General features: G+C 34.8%; 1 long non-coding RNA gene and 1 pseudogene across 1 annotated transcript in view; one reads left to right on the top strand and one right to left on the bottom strand.

The window, feature by feature from the left end:
• Positions 1-18,023, bottom strand: part of LOC135276776 (uncharacterized) — an 889,534-nt gene that overhangs the window by 232,198 nt on the left and 639,313 nt on the right. The window lies entirely within an intron of this gene.
• LOC105718044 (keratin, type II cytoskeletal 8-like) lies at positions 14,802-16,187 on the top strand (annotated as a pseudogene).

The following is an 18,023-nucleotide window of genomic DNA, read 5'->3' as shown; positions in this document are numbered from 1 at the left end:
TAACCTTTATAACCTTTGGAGGATTATAATAACTGTTACTGTCCTAGGGCAGCAGATAAGGCACAAAGCTAACCTTGGCATTTCTAAAGCACACAACCACCAGCTTTTTAAAGTAAAAGAGACCCTGAAACATGCTACCATTCGATAATTCTGATACTAGGCTTTATTTCTGTATCATGATGGCGATTTCTTTTGGAGGCCAATAGTTAAGACCAAGATTGTCAAACAGCAGTTGTAGGCCTCCTGTGCTCAGTTCCTGGGGACTGCTGCTTGGCTACGTTGCAGTTCCCTCTCTCCTTGGCAGGAAGTCTGGACAAGTAGTAAAACTTTGTCAAAATTATTATTGTTTCTGCTTTTTCTTTCTTTCTCAGACAGCTCAAAAATGGTTATCAGAAAGTCAAGAATTTAAGAGTGTGGCTTAATTTCCTTTCCTATTTCTTCCTAAAGAAATAGTAGAAGTGTCTGGGACAGAAATGCATATGCAGATGGGTATGTGCCGTCATTAATCAAATTCAGCTTTTCCCTCTCCTATGTGATCGCTCTGGCATGACACTATAAAGCCTTCCGGAAAGCTATCTTGTAATACATATTGACAAATTTTAAATATACATAGTCTTTAACCCAGTCATTGCGCTTAGAGAGACCCTCTCCTCATTTAAGAATCTGAAATACACACAAATTCACAAGATATTTCATTATAGTATTAGTTATAAAAGAACAAAACTGTACTAAAATAAAAAAATTATGGTAAATACATAATTAAATAATCAAAGGAGGAACTATTATGTGGCAATAAAATTAAAATTCTAAAATGTAAACATAATATCAAAAATGCTTATGACATGAGAAAAATGCAGGGCATGCAATTAGAAATATACGCACAGGTACCTATGCAAATAAATGATGATATTATACAAAAAATGAGATGAGAAACAATAAATATTGCAGTTGATGGTTTCCTGTTGCTCTTGTTAGCTTTCAGAATTTTAAGAGAAACATTAAAAATGTAAATAAGTGTAAAACCTGGGAAAATAATCCTAGAATTTAATCATTTTAATACATCGATGATTTGCATCGGTTCCCTGCTAGTTACAGGATAACTCAACTACTTAACATTTGATACAAGTCCTGGATGATGTGACTAGTCCATGCAGATCTAGTCCCATTATTATAATTTTTTTCATTGATTTAATACAAATAGAGACTGAAAACTATGCTTTATGCTAATCCCAAGTCCTTAAAATTTACTTTTCCTTTATAGCTTTCTAATTCTTTTATATTAGCAAACTCTTACTGATTCTTTATGATCTAGTCCATATATCCTCCCAATGTCAGAAGAAGTTATATTTGGATCATATTCCTGTTTTATAGAATCTAGGGTAATAGCATTTCTCCTGAGTGGAAAGAATATGCATGAATATAATCAGAATATAATTAACATTTTTCTTCAAATAACTGAGCAGGGTGTGGTGTATCCCTATGTCAGACATTATTTAGTTCCCTTTACATTGAACCAATAATCAGAGCCAATATATTTACTTGATTAGGTAGGACTTCTTCTATCTTTCCTACCATTTATACAGTATTGCTCTAGTCTATCAACAAAACACCAAACAATACTGGTCAAAGACTTACTACAATCTAGATATATTCTATTGACAGCTTTCTTCCATTCTATCTAGTGGTATAATAACCTTAAGAAAATATGAAACAAGGCTATTCTGACACTTTTCATTTTGACATTCAATAGTTAAAATATCTTTTAAAATTATTTTCCAATAATAATGATATTATTGCTGGTATAATCACTATTGGTTATAATAGCAAGAATTTTAATGTAACAAATCCCCACACTATATCAACCATCCTGACAATAACGTTATAGTTTTTCATCTCCTCAACACCACTCTAAGGTAGAAGTGTTTGTCTCTGTTTTAAAAAATAAAACATTAAAGATCAAAGAGTTTAACTTATTTAAGGACATACAGTCAGAAATGATATGGTCCAGGATTCAAATGTAGGTTTGTATCTCTGTGCTAAACTATATAAACCTTTGATATACTGTCAATGACATCACATCAGTTTGCTTCATTTTTATTCCTTTTACTTTATCATCTTGAAAAAAATAGATCAGAGGGAAAATCTAGAATATAAGTAGTTTGAGTTTTAAAATTCATTAAAAATTGGAAGTTTTATTTATATCTCTGGAAGATGACCTAATAAACAGTAAAGTGCTTTAACTACACTAAAAACAACACTGAGGAAGAGTAAAGAATGTTCTGATTATAACAGTGAGAATAGGCTACCAAAAGGTGTTCTGAATTACTTGTCCTTGGGGCCAGTTAGATAAGGTGAAAGGCCATCTGTTTGGATGGTTTGGGTACTAACTTGCAAAGTATTAAAGAGCTGAACCATATCATCTCTTGAATGCCTTCTGGTCATATGGTTCCATTTCAGTGGTGTTTATCTCTTTCACATCAAAATTGTTCTTTTGAGAGAAACATGACACAGGCAAAGATTTTGTTTATAAGCCACCTACAATGCCATGCATATGAGGAAGGTTTTGGCTAAAATATTAAATAAAATTATGAATAGCTTCAGCATTTAAAATATATATTAGGTGTTTGTCCAAAATCAGAACTTGATAGAAATAAATTACAATTTTATTATTTACAATTGTTACAATTGATATTATTGTTACAATTGATGCATAACAATCAAATTTTATTTATCAGCCAAGTTACTTTAGTAAAATTTAGGTTATTCTATTAAGATCAATGCCATGTTAAAGAAAAATATATTTATTTTCTCATCATATTTCTATACTTAAGAACTATTTTGTTCTTAGTTCTAATTAACATTTATAAATCATAGTAAATTTATAAAGTAATAAACTGTATTATGAGGAAACATTCATAAGGCAATCCTGCAAATCTGGGGGAGCTGGCATTTCCAATTTGACAAAAGGTGAGAAATAACAATAAAATCTTAAGTCCCTCAACCAACTTAACAAACTCCCTGTTGGTCCAGAGAACCCCAGAGAAACCTTAAAATGGAATGGTGGGTCACACATACCTCACTATCTCCCCTCTCTCACTATCAGTAGGCTTTCATTCCTAAAGGTTAAACAGAAACCAGCCCTTTCAAAAGATTTGCTGAACTCCCCTTCCTTTTTGTGGTTTCAACTTGATAACCAACCACCATTCCTTCCTGATGAAAGACCACCAACTGTGGACTAGTTGTGTCTGACTTAAGACTGAACATAGGAAACCTCTGTGGCCTTTGTTTCACGTTTTGACATATAAAGCCTAATTTTAATATATTTAAATGTTAAGTCTCCACCCCAAAGTGAATATTCGGTATGTATAACATGTATGTTTGCTAAGCATGCATGTGTGTGCCCCATTCCATGCATATTCATAGCTCCTCCTATAGCCTGTTGGACATATATATGCTTAGCCAATCCATTCAGCTAAATTCCTGTCTGATCCTTCCTTATTTCAAGAGTCTGCATCTGGTTTTTGCCCGAAGCTAAGCTTCCCAGTCTGCAGGATGGACAGCCTCTAGGCTGTAACCCATTGTAGGAATGAAGCTTTCTCTACAAATTTAAAAAGATCATGATACTTCAATTGATAAAGGTTAATTTCTAGTCAACCAGTAATTCCCGATGACAAATTCTAGAAAGACCAAAATAAAGAAATCACTCTTGCCTCTGGTGAAAAATCAGAAAATGGTTGAAAATGAGTAAATACATTGATGAACAATAATGTAAACAATAATTAACAATCAATATTAGTTAATGGAAAATAATAAATGGTTGGATTTTATTTTGCTTTTTTTCTCTGATTGCTGATTGACAAATCAATCTTGTTCTCTAATAATGAAGCATGAAGAAAGGTTTTAAAATTCTTTAATGAAAACTTGCTTTGAAAAAATCAATTATCTAATGTCATAGAAAGTTAAATTAGTGCAATTCTGTTGGCAATAAGGAAGGCCTTCAGAATCTTAAAGCTTTTGCTTGGTGCTTGATGTATGCTATACATTCGTCAACAATAAAGAGTCCAACTCTGTGATATATTTAAAAAGGTTTATTCTGAGTCAAATTTGAGTGACCAAGGCTCAAAACACAGTCTCAAGAGGTTCTGAAAACATGTGTCCAAGGTGGTTAGATTACAGTTTGATTTCATATGTTTTATGGAGATGGGCAGATATCAGTCAATATCTACAGGTATACATAGGTTCTGTCCAGAAAGGCAGGACAACTCAATGCAGGGGTTTCCAGGTCATAGGTGGATTCAAAGAGTTTTTGATTGGCAATTGAAAGAGTTAAGTAATTATCTATAGACCTAGAAGCAATAAAAAGGAGTGTACGGTTTAAGGTAAGGAGTTGTGGAAACCAAGGTTCTCATTACGTAGATGAAGTCTCATAGGTGCCCACCCTTAGAGCCAATAGATTGTAAATGTTTCCTGTTTAGATCTTTAAACAGTGCTAGACTCTCAGCTAGTCTCGTTAGGATCAGAAAAAGACCTGGAAAGGGAAGGGGATTCTCTACAGAATGAAAGTTCCACAAAGGACAGCTTTGTAAGCCCATTTCAAAATATGTCAAAGTACCTTTTGGGATAAAACATTTTAATTTGTTTCAGGGCCTGCAAAGCTCTCATGTAATGCTATAATAGAGTCTGCTTGGAATTTGGTATCTTTTTGCTACAGTCTGTTCTTTCAGTCTTAAGATCTCTGTTTTAATGGTAATGCTGGTCAGTTGTGCCTAAATTCTAAAGGGAGGAGAGTATAATGAGGCATATTCAATTCCCCCTTCCCATCATGGCTTGAATTAATTTTTCAGGAATACTTTGCAATCCGCTTGGCCAAGAGGAGGGGTCCATTCAGTTGGTTGAAAGTCTTGGAATTTTATTTTTTATTTACACATTTAATCTTTAGAACAATCGAATGGGTTGGTATTATTATCTTCATTTTAAGTTGAGAAATCAAATTTAGGAAATAAACTTATTTGTCCATGTTCACCTAACTAGAAACTAGAAGAGAAACTGCTATCCACATGTCTCCAAACACCATGACGTCAGAGGAAAGAGACTGAGTATAGATTTTAAATTATTTTAAAATGTAATACATTTACATAGTAATTTTCTTAAAATACATAAGCAAGATGTATACAATTCTTCTAATGTGTTCGTTTATATAATTCCCTATTTGCCTCATATTATCAGTAATGTCTGTTTGTGTTCATTTTTAAATTAAATTTAATTTAATTTTTGGTGGAAAATGAGAGAGAACTTATTCAAGCATTGATGAGTTCCACAGGCTGAGTTCCATACCTGGGTCAGTGTGGTGTACCCTCAAGTGGCCATGTGTAATACTCAGGTTAGTTGTATACTCAACTCAGCTAATGGCTGGATTTCCAAGCCAGAGGTAACCATTAGGTCCCACCTTCTGTTCTTTCACACAAGTGCACATAAATAGAGAAATTTTGAGAAATCAATGGAATAAAAAATTTAGGTTTTAAGACAATCTGATTTAGATCCTTATGGTTATGGGGAGGCCAAAGGGAATGCTATGAAACATCTGCTTTAAAACTAACTTAACACTAATAACATTTTTCACATTCCCAATCATTAGATATGTTTTTGCATTCAAACCAAGGCAATAATTGTTCTAATCAAAAGAAAAAAGATATATAGGTAATATTTTAAATATTCTAGTTTTATCAGGAAACTTAGATATGGACAAGAAACCAATACCAAAGTCTTTCATCTGGTTGGGACATGGATATACAGTAAATTCTGCAAATTCTGCAAAGTTGTTTATTTCATAAAAATAATAAATGAATACATAAACCATTGCTTTAAGAGAAAAGTCATTCTCCACAATCCCTGCAGCACACCTTATACCTATAGAAGGCAATTATTTTTAAAAGAACATAATCACACAGATTATTTTTCTTGGATTGGAAGGTTCAGCAGAACGTTGACAGTGTTCCAAGCTGTTAACTTTTATTTCACGTACTAAAAACTGAAGATCTGATCGTTGGAAAAGCATTTAATTGTAAAACATTGGTTGGTTGGATTGAATTTAGTTAACTTCAATCCAATTTTCCTTCCCTTGATAGCTAACTCACTACATATCTAAAGAGACATCAAGAAGTTGGCATTTTCTAGCAATATGGAACTTAAAATTAAACAAAACAAATTTAAAAAGAGCTTATTCTAACTCACTTTTACCTGTCTAATGCATAAATTTCTTAAATTAGTTTTCATTGATTCCTCTACTTTATTTAATAAAAGTCAAGGCACAATAATAAATAGACTAGCATCAAAACATAATGCCTTCACTGCTGACAAATACCCAGTGCAAGATTGGTTTAGATAGCTGCTGTCCAAAATCAGAACTTGTTAGAAATAAATTATCTGCTACAACTGATGCATAACAATCAAATTTTGTTTATTAGCCAATAGTTACTTCAGTAAAATTTAAGTTATTCTATTAAGATCAATGACATGTTAAAGAAAAATATATTTATTTTCTCATCATATTTCTATACCTAAGAACAATTATGTTCTTAGTTCTAATTGACATTTATAAATCATAGTAAGTTATGTTATATTATATATACTAGTTATATGTCATATTATATTATTTGGTTTACTTAAAAATGGTTATATGCTTATTCTTACAAAAAATATACATTGTAACATGTTGAACTCTGGGCATTTGGGGATTTGAAATAGTAATTTATGATTACGAGTTTGAGAAGAATTTCTGAATCCTTCAGTCTCTTAGTTTTCTATTAAAACATTAATTTGAGTTTATAGAAGCATTTCTTATGTCTTATAAATCACCTCCTAAAATGAATTGTACTTAATCTGTAATCAGTACCCCAAGTTTTGGAGATAAGGATGGAGAGACAGTGAGGATAAATCTTCATGGAGTCCCTTCCATTGTGTCTGGTCAATGGTATTGTTTTGGTCTTTGTATGTTCCCCAAACTCACTTTTGTTTTGCTAATTAACTTTTTATCACACTAAATCCTTCCTTTTCAATAATAAATATTGATATTGACAGGTAACCTGTAGGTATAACTATTTGTAAAAAGTATAAACATATGTAAGAATTCCCTTCATCAAATGATTTTTAATATTTATCAAACTCTTCAAAGTTGTTAAACATTGTAAGAGGTATACAAATGGAACTTTGCAAGAATTTGGAAGAACTGTAAAAAAGTACGTAATAGAATATTAAAGGGATAATCATCTATATGACCAAAGAGAAATGAGGTTGTAATCACAAGATGAAGAAAGAGATAACAAAAAAGGAGTAGGACTGGTGGAAGATTCAGGCAAGAAGAAAAAAATATTTGGAAGAAAAAAAAGTGGATGGAAAAAAATCGTGTTTTCCACTGTTCTTTTGAGTACGTTCATAGTTGCAAGTTTTCACTTAAGTGTGAGATTATTTTTTAAAGTTTTAGTAATTCCCATCTTCTCAAAATAGTTATTCTCCACAATCCCTTCACCACATCATATAACTATAGAAGGTATTTATTTTTTAAAAATAAATAATCACATAGATTAGATCATAAACTATAAAAGTCTAGTAGATGAGACTACTAAAGGAAAATGTCAGATTTTACTCACAATTTCATCACCCAAGCCTAGCACTGTTACTGGAACATGATAATTCTGCAGTGTAAGGTTTTAAACCTATCATAAGAACACTGCAATGCTCAATACTTGAGTCATGTGTTAAATATAGAGAAAAGGAAAACCCCAAGTGTGTTCCTGATAGAAAGGTTTCCAAATTGCTTGCATAGGTATTGAATTATATGTAATTGGGATAGCTGCTTAGAAGGTAAACTCCAAAACACAAAATAACAGAAGACATACAATCCAGCAAACAGAGTCAAATCAATGAGTGTGAGACTAAATTATTACCTAGAAATGATCGATGCAATTTTCAAGATCATGACTAGATAAATAAAATACTTCAATATTTTGTTATTTATTTCCATGATCTGTTAGAAAAGCATATCCACTAGAGAATAGATTTCTTTGATTATCAACAATCTTGTGCCATTATTATTATCAGTATGTTATCAGGGATGTTAAATTCACTAACCTAAAATACTTTATTTAAACGTAGGAGATGAGAAGTGGCAAAGAAATGATGTGAACTTCAATTACATAAATTGAAAGCCAGTATTATTTCTACCATGTTATGTTGTGAGTATATCTAAAATAAATCTTTATTGTCATAATTTTATAAAAGAATAAAAACCAACAGAATTTTTTCAATGACTTTTCCAAGGCCACAGGTGGGCACTGGAAGAGACATCAGGTCTCTGACCTCTAGTTAGAGAAATTTACTGTGCTAATGCTGGTGAAAAACAATTATCACAGAAATCAAAAAACAAAATTTAATTTGCATTAAAACATAAGTTTAATTAAATAAATATTCCATTTATGAATAAATAGTCCTGATTTATGTTATTTATATATTTTTTAAACCCTTAAGACTATATAGGTACTCCGTTTTTCCTCTCATAACAAGTTACACCAAAAGGGCAGGAAAGAGAGATTCACCTCAGAATTTTTTACTAATTAATTTCAGAGGTAAAGTCAGTATACCAAGCAGAAGATCATTTATTTCAGAGAAAATGTAGTAGTAGCTGAAAAAAATTTTTCAACATAGACAAGTAATTGATGGCAATTACTTTAAGTGTAATAAATTTTACAAAGACTCTAGTAAACATGGATGAAATACTTCATTGGATTTTTAATAAAAATAGATGTAGATATGTTGATGACAATTTGAGAATTGTTTTTCAAGGTGCTGTTTCAATGAAAGATATATTCAACTGTTTATGTTTTAAATTTCTGCTAGCTATTTTATTGTTTGGTTCAAATCATAATGTTATAGAATTTGACATTTTTGGTTAACATGCATAGTCATCTCACAGGTTTTTTTGTTGTTGTTGTTTCTTCCTTTGTGTATGGCTCTCAAAATTGAGGTTTTACATCTTTCTGCTTAATAGTATTGAATGAAACAACGGACAAATCTGTAATTCTAAACATGTGTTATTTATTTTATTCCCTAAAGTTATCGCCAAGGTTTTCAGAGTTTCTGAATGAATAAATCTTCACGTCAGCTCTTCTATCATCCATTTTTAGTTGCCAACTAGAAAAATGATACCTTAAAAGATTAGAGAGTCATTTGCTTAAAGTTACATAACAATTCAGTCCTGAATATAATACAATCCAATTTGCTGACATCAATCAGTAATGATGATGAAATGTCCTTTAAAGTATAGGAAAATGTTTTCCTCACTTCACAGATGAGGAAACTAAGGCTCAGTGAGGCTAAGTAATTTGAGCTGCAATTCCAATTCAGGTAATTAGGTTGCAAAGCCCAGAATCTTTCCACTTCTCCATTTTCTTCCAAGAAGAAATGTTACATTTACTGTTCACATTTTATTAAGTAGACTGTTAACTGCCTAAGATCCAGTGACCATGAAGCATTCTAGATGCACTTTGACTTTGAGAGTTATTGCTGTGTTCAAATGCTTGTTTTCTAACGACTTGGGATCACAAGAGACAATTGTATTCACTCTAGAAATAATGCATTTCATTACAAAATTATATTTTATTTACAGGACATTTACACTGTTTCAGTATATTTTACTTTAATGAAAAGACAGAGCCTCGACAAGTCATAAATGATAAGAGGAAGCTGGCTTTACAGATGAGAAATGAAACATGAAATAAGAATAGAACAAGGAAAGGACAGAAACACTTTGATTTGGAACAAATACATATTTTTAATTATCCACTAAAATTATATGATATAGACCTATTTTGGCATAAATCTCTATTGCAGCAAAAGACCTTTGATGTGATTCAGTGCATAGTTATTTCTATATTTAACTGTGCATTTTCTTCTATCCTTAAATTGAAGAGACTTGCTGCCCCACTTAATGGGGCAGTTAAAAACTGCCTCAGCACTTCACCTCACTGAATTATTTGGGGTTGAGTAATTAAAATGTCTTCAAGATATGGAATCTGTAAATGGTAATAGCCACATAGCATCCACTAGAGTAGTTCTATCATGGATAATCCAGTTGAAGTAATTTCTGTAGACAAGTGTCTTACTCACATGTATGGAACTCTCACCACCTACCTGGGCATCTTTTCTATAATTTACTTTTATGGCTTTCAGTTTCAATTGGATTTTATAGGCTTAATGGCTTGGGAAATGATTATGGGCAACAATAACTCAGAATTGACCTTTTCAGAGTTACCTGCTTTTTCATTGGTTTAGCTAGAAATGCTTCTAATTGAATTTCCAGCAACAAAAATATGTGCACTAACAGCTGCTGACTTAGATTTTATAATTATTATTACACTAGATAAATATTTAAGTAGTTAAGAAAACCATGGCTGTAGAGCAAAATCATCCACAGTAGCACAAAGTCAGTGTGTCTATGTGAAAATACTTTACACTCAAATTATGCCTCTTTTGAAAGAAACCCTTTGGGAACAATTAAAGATGAAACTGCAATCAACTAACAATTGACTGTGACAATGTATAGGACATAGTAGAAATATAAAGGCAGTTAGCTTTTTATAGGATACTGAAGAAGATGAAGTCAATCCTAGCCTCAACTTTAAAATGGGGATCACTGTGAGATGTAAATTGTGTACTTGCAAAGCCTTTAACACAAAGCCAGGTACTTCTGATGTATTATTAAAAGGAAAAGAATGAGAAGGAAGAGTAGTAGTAGAAAGAAGAGGAAGAGGTGGGGGTACCATGATATTAGCCAGCAGCTGCCACCATTATTACAGTATCTTAAGAAAATTATTTCTCCTCTGGTAGGATTTAGAAACTAAGCAGGTTTTATAATGTTAGATACTACAAGGTCATTTTGAAACATTTCATTTCAGGATCACATTGAGAAGTACTGCTCTCCTGATCTTAAGAGTCTGTACTGTGTGTCTCATAAACCTCTCTCTCTAATTACCAGTTGACTGATACCACACCCTGCTTACATGACAATACACTTGAATTGACTTCTCCTGAGGTGGGCACCAGACTACAACCACCTTTAATGACCGCTATTGGTCTTTGTCCCTCAGAATCTGGAAATATACTGGCTATCAATCTGAATTAAAGCATATGTAGTTGGTAAAGGCCTAATGTGATCTCCCCAAATACGTATGCAATTTTGGGAGGTTTGTATATGTACATTTGTTATTTTCTTCATTTTAGCAAGTATTAGAAAAATGCTTCTTTTAAAAAATTTGCTAATGACATTGTTTTATTTTAAAATCCACTTGTTTAAGTAACAAATTTACAGTAGTGAGTTATAACTGTTTGAATAAAGTAGCTATCCATGTGTCCAGGGAGAGGTGTGTGTGTGTGTGTGTGTGTGTGTGTGTGAGAGAGAGAGAGAGAGAGAGAGAGAGAGAGAGAGATTGAGAGGGAGGGAGGGAGAGAGGGAAATTCTTTCTTATTGCAGTATGCTGAGAAATATAGATAAAATGATGGAGTCTGTAAATCATCACAGAAAGATAAAACTAGGAGGAAAGTAGAGAAAACATAGTATCTAGTTTTAAAACATGTCTTTATAAGATACTTGTTAATTATTAAAGGAAAATTGGAATTTTAAAGTGGAGAAATTTGGAGACCGTTTCCAAGTTTGTCTGTATTTCCACTGCAAACAATGCTACTAGAAATATTACCGGAAATGTCTCCAATGGTGTTGTTTGAGACAGAATCTTGCTCTGTCACCCAGGTTGGAGTGTAGTGGCACGATGGTGGCTCACTGCAACCTCATTCTCCTGGGCTCAACCCATCTTCCTACCTTGGCCTCCAGAGTAGCAAGGACAACAGGCATGCACCACCATGCCTGCTAATTTTTTGACTTTTTTTGTAGAGACAGGGTCTCACTATGTTTCGCAGGCTGGTCTCAAACTCCTGAGCTCAAGAGATCCTCCTGCCTTGGCCTCCCAAAGTGGTGGGAATACAGGAGTGAGCCACCATGCCCTCCTATCGTACATTTGTAAGCATTTCTTTAGGTTAGTAGTGAGAAGTTTGTGTCATGTTTGAAACATATTTAGTCTCATAAGAAAATACCAAGTTGTTTCCCAAACTGTTCCAATCTACATTCCCACCAGTAATGTGAATAAAGTTCCCAATCATATACATGTTTACTAACAAGTAGTCATATGCCAGATGTTTTTAGTTTTGTCAGTCTGGTAGGCATCAAATATTTCTTATTGTGTTTAATTTGCATTTATCTTATTGCTAGCATATTTTCATAAAGGCATAAGCTATTAACTTGTAAAATTCCTGTTCATTTCTTTGTCCATTTATTTTCTCTTTTTGTTTGTCAATTTCAGGAGTCCTTTTTGTAGGTTTTATTGTTCGTTAAGTTATATTTGTTGCATATACTTAATTTTTTGGCTTTATTTTCTTTATGGACTATAAAGATGTTTTATAAACAGAAGATTTATAAAACAAGATTTCTTGTTTTCAGGTTTAAGTCTTTAGTTCATCTAGACCGAATGGTGAGAAGTTGGAGCCCAATTTTAATTTTTCCATATAAAAATTCAGTTATCTTAGTACATATATTATATATATATGTATTTTTTTTGAGATAGAGTTTCGCTCTTGTTGCCCAAGCTGGAGTGCAATGGTGTGATCTGGGCTCACTGCAACCTCTGCCTCCTGGGTTCAAGTGATTCTCCTGCCTTAGCCTCCTGAGTAGCTGAGATTACAGGTGCGTGTCACCACGCCTGGCTAAATTTTTGTATTTTTAGTAAAAATAGGGTTTCACCGTGTTAGCCAGGCTGGTCTCAAACTCCTAACCTCAGATAATCCACCCGCCTCGGCCTCTTAAAGTGCTGGGATTACAGGTGTTAGCCACCGTGCCAGTCCTTAGTACATATGTTAAATAATCCATCTTTTCTCTGCCAATCACATCTCTTTCTGGAAACTGTATTCTGTTCTTCACTTATTTGTGTACTACTAAACCAATGACACGTTTTCTTAATTATTATACTTAATTAATATTTTGATATCTGAGATAATTAATTTTTCAAGTACGTCTTGATGAAATTTCTCCAATTGAATGTCCTCATGTACAATTGTAACCAACACTCAAATGAAGACTAAAAACATTTGAATAACCTCACTTATCACAACACTCAAATGAAGTCCCAGAACAGCAAGCCTCCCCAGAAACATTCCCCATGGTACATTCTAGCACTTAGCACCTACCCAAGTAGAGCTATTTTTTTAGTTTTAATAGCATAAGTTAGGTTTTATGTATTGTCTTTTCCTGACTCTTTATTTTTGAATAGTAATTTCATTACCAGATTATTAGGTTATGAATTCCCATCTCATCCACAAATACACAACACAAAAGAACCAGAATCAGAAGAGAAAGAGGAAGAATATGAGGGGAGGGATGGGAAGAGCAGGAGAGGGAAAGAAACAGGAGGAGGAAGGGGAGGAAGACAAAATAAAAGGAAGGGAAAAAAATTCCTGGAATTTAAAGATTTTGATTGGGATTTTTTCCCCTTCTATCTCTTTTGTATATTCCAAGAAATCTGAAGCAATAAGTCACGAGATACAGGTAGATGGTCTCAGTGTACCTGCCAGTGTCAGAGCTTTCTTAACTGCCTACATCTATGTTCCCTTATACATTTCATGTTTATCATGTGATATAAATACCAGATAAGATTTTTATATTTTAAGCTTTAAAAAAAAATATGTTCTCAAATATACCATTACTCTGCTAAAATGATTTATTTAAGAAATACATTTCTAATAAACACATTGTCAATGCACAATACTTTAAGGGTATTTTTCTACAAAAATATTTATTTTTATACCAACTTTTGAAGTATTAAATTTTATCCCTTAAGGAAATGCTATTTGAATGCAGTTAATCTGTAAGACTAATTTTATTTAAATATTTCTCAGTAAGGTTTTCTAAGAGGTAAGATTTGATTTAGAAACTAAAAGATATAAATTAGAAACTAAAAGAACTAAAAAAAGAGAAAATGCCAACTTCCGATAAAGCCTATTTTGCACTTCAAATTTCAAATCTGTAGAATGAGAAAAATTATAGTGCTTTCTTAGTGGCACTGTGAGTTAATTCATATAAAGGTTAATGTATATAAATGGTTTATTACAATGTTTGGCACAATGTTTTTAACTCTTGTTATGTGTAACTCAGCTTCAGATGTTGAAGAAAGATTAAAGTTCTTAACAATCTTACTTTTGTCATTAAGGAGTTAAATATTTATTAATAATAAGAATAGTATCTTTTACTTTGAAAGAGGAACCATTTTATAACCAAACAGTATTCAAAACAGGATGTTACTATTTTATTTGGACATTGTTTTTTCTGTGCTTAAAATGAACCAACAATTCGGTGTGACACAATACCCTCCCCTAGTTTAAATGCATATCAATACTGTTTCGCATTTATTATGCCACTAGAATATTCTTAGAAATAGATGCTAGTCACTTATATGAATGTGACTTATATGAATGTGACTAGAAAATCCTATAATTCTAATCATCACTGCTCACTTATGAATCCTTTGCTTTATCTGAAAACTCTTACTCATCCTCTGCATGGTAAGCATGACCTTCTCTGTGAAAATTGCTAGGCTTATACACACCAGTATGGTTCTAAACTCTGTAAAAATACAATTGGACCAAGAAGCAGTTTCTTCACTCCTTCTAGAATCTCCGCCTGGTTTAGCCTGCCTGCCTCCACCATGTCCATCAGGGTGACCCAGAAGTTCTACAAGGTGTCCACCTCTGGCCCCTGGGCCTTCAGCAGGCACTCCTACACAAGTGGGGCCAGTGCCCACATCAGCTCCTTGAGCTTCTCCCAAGTGGGCAGTAGGAGCTTCCAGGGTGGACTGAGCAGAGACTATGATAGGGCCAGTGGTATGGGAGGCATCACCACCATCATGGTCAACCAGAGCCTGCTAAGCCTCCTTAACCTGGAGGTGGAACCCAACATCCAGGCTACACGCACCCAGGAGAAGGAGCAGATCAAGATTCTCAACAACAAATTCATCCCCTTCATCGACAAGGTATGGTTCCTGAAGCAGCAGAACACAATGCTGAAGACCAAGTGGAGACTCCTGCAACAGCATAAGACGGCTCCAAGCAACATGACCAACATGTTTGAGAGCTACATCAACAACCTCAGGTGGCAGCTGGAGACTCTGGGCCAGGAGAAGCTGAAGCTGGAGGTGGAGCTTGGAAACATGCAGGGGCTGGTGGAGGACTTCAAGAACAAGTATGAGGATGAGATCCATAAGCGTAAGGAGATGGAGAATGAATTTGTCCTCATCAAGAAGGATGTGGATGAGGCTTACATGAACAAGGCAGAGCTGGAGTCTTGCCTGGAAAGGCTGTCAGATGAGATCAACTTCCTCAGGCAGCTGTATGAGGAGGAGACCTGGGAGCTGCAGTCCCAGACCTCAGACACATCTGTGGTGCTGTCCATTGACAACAGCTGCTCCCTGGACATGGACAGCATCATCACTGAGGTCAAGGTACAGTATGAGGAGATCGCTAACAGCACCTGGGCTGAGACTGAGAGCATGCACCAGATCAAGGATGAGGAGCTGCAGATGCTGTCTGGGAAGCACAGGGATGACCTGCAGCATACAAAGACAGATCTCCTGGATGAACTGAAATATCAGCTGGCTCCAGGCTGAGATTGAGGGCCTCAAAGGCCAGAGGTCTTCCCTGGAGGCCGCCACTGCAGATGCTGAGCAGCGTGGGGAACTGGACATTAAGGATGCCAACGCCAAGCTGTCGGAGCTGGAGGCCACCCTGCAGTGGGCCAAGCAGGACATGGTGCAGCAGCTGTGTGAGTACCAGGAGCTGATAAACATCAAGCTGGCCCTGGACATCGAGATCGCAACCTACAGGAAGCTGCTGGAGGGCAAGGAGAGCCAGCTGGAGTCTGGGATGCGGAACATGGGTATCCATACAAAGGCCACCAGTGGCTATGCAGGTGGTCTTCCTAAAGCTGCTTCAGCTCCTAAAGCTGCACCAGCTCCACCAGGGTCGTGGCTGTGAAGAAGATCAAGACTCACGATGGGAAGCTGGTGTCCGAGTCTTCTGACATCTTGCCTAAGTGAACAGCTGCAGCAGCCCCTCCTAGCCTGCCCCTCCTGTGGCTGCCTCAGAGCCTGGAAGGCAGGCCACTGTGCAGGGAAGCCCGGGGAATGGGAGACCCACCTGAGGCTCAGCCCTGGCCCTCAACCCACCCGAGGGGGAGTTGCTGCCTAGGGACACCCCCTTGCCCATGCCTCCAGCTACAAAAAATTCAATTGTTGTTGTTGTTGTTGTTCCAAAATAAAACCTCAGCTAGCTCTGCCAAAAAATAAAAATAAATTGTGAAGATCGCCTATATCAAACTTTTCTGGTTGCTCATCAACAGCCAACCCATGCCCACATACATACACTTGCATTCCCTTCTAATAGGTCTGCCTTCCATTATAGAATATGGAAATGTGAGACGCTTGATCTTGTAATGCTGCTTTCCAAATGTGGTCACACTTAAGAGAGCCTGCCTGGACATTTCTGAAGGTGTGAGAAAAATCAGTGCCTTTGTGGCAGTCATCTTGCAGTCACCTTGTGACTGTGGGGAAATAAACCCAAGAACACAAATCTAAGGAAAGCAGAGTTACATACAAGAAGGACGTTTCCTGAATCCTCCATGACGTGTGTCATAGGATTAACTAAACCTGGAAATCTGAACTTCCTTTCTTGTTATATTTGATGATAAACCCCTCTGACACAAGGCAGTTTGGGTCTCATAGCTCTTATTTCTGATACACTGCTCTCATACATAGCATTCTAATTTATTGGCACACATGGAAAGCAATGAATACATGTTTGTTGAACGAAAGCAATAGAGAATCACTTTCCCTTTCATATTCAGATACTACCTAACAGGAATATTAGTATTAGGTTGCTACAAAAGCAGTTGCAGTTTTTGGCCATTGAAAGTAATGGCATTACATTTTAACAAATAACTGGAAAGAAAATAAGGCCAAAAGGCACTTGTAGTGCAGAGTAAAAAACAACCTACACAACTTTTACACAGTGGATATTTCATTGTAAACTATAGAAAAAAATCATTTAACTAATTTATTGTAGTTTATGTAGATTGGGTAGCAGTTACAATTTACATTGACTAAGTTTTATTTTCACCACTGGAATGAATAAAGTGCTATAAAGGAGAGTCAAAATGCTGAATTCCCATTTTAAAAATGATTTCTTCCATTAATTGTTTTCCTGTTCTCAATAATTCAACATTATAGAGCAGATCGCCCATTGAATTATATGGTTATAATTAGGCTGTTCCTTTAGCATGTTTTATGCCTCAGTATTTTTATGCTTCCAAAACATCTTCTACTGGCTTTATATAAAGCTGTCTTTAAATGAAATTGTCTTCTGCCTCAGAAAATATTGTACTGATGCATATATTCTTTGTCCAAGTGTTAAAATGTAAAATAAAATTAAAATGATATTTTACCTATTTTTATATATATACTACAAATTCTCACATGGAAGATTTTTCACACAGTGATCACAAGCAAAACTTAATTAGATTTCTGTAAATCACTAAACATATATATATATTTCTACATATATATGTGTGTATATACATAAATGTATCTCTGTTATGACTAAGCAAATTAGAATTAATCATTTTAAGAGGATAGCCAATCATAAATTAATAGACAACAATTTATCTACAAATTTTTCCAATAAAGGAAAACTCAGTGCTTCCACTGAGAAAGGAAAGTCAGCCACTCCAGCCATGCCACAGACACACGCGTGCCCGAATAATGGGGTATTATAAACTGAAAAGTAAGAACTCCTGTCCAACCTTTTGTGAAAGTAAAAATCAATTCTGCACATAATTTCTTCCATGCACTTGAGAAAGTAAATTTCTGTATGTTTTC

This window comes from Aotus nancymaae, unplaced genomic scaffold, assembly GCF_030222135.1.
Source record: "Aotus nancymaae isolate 86718 unplaced genomic scaffold, 86718_ANA_hifiasm-v0.15.2.pri h1tg000003l, whole genome shotgun sequence".
Classification (NCBI taxonomy): Eukaryota; Metazoa; Chordata; class Mammalia; order Primates; family Aotidae; genus Aotus; species Aotus nancymaae.
Note: the sequence above shows the minus strand (reverse complement) of the source record. Positions and strands in the feature narration are given on the sequence as shown.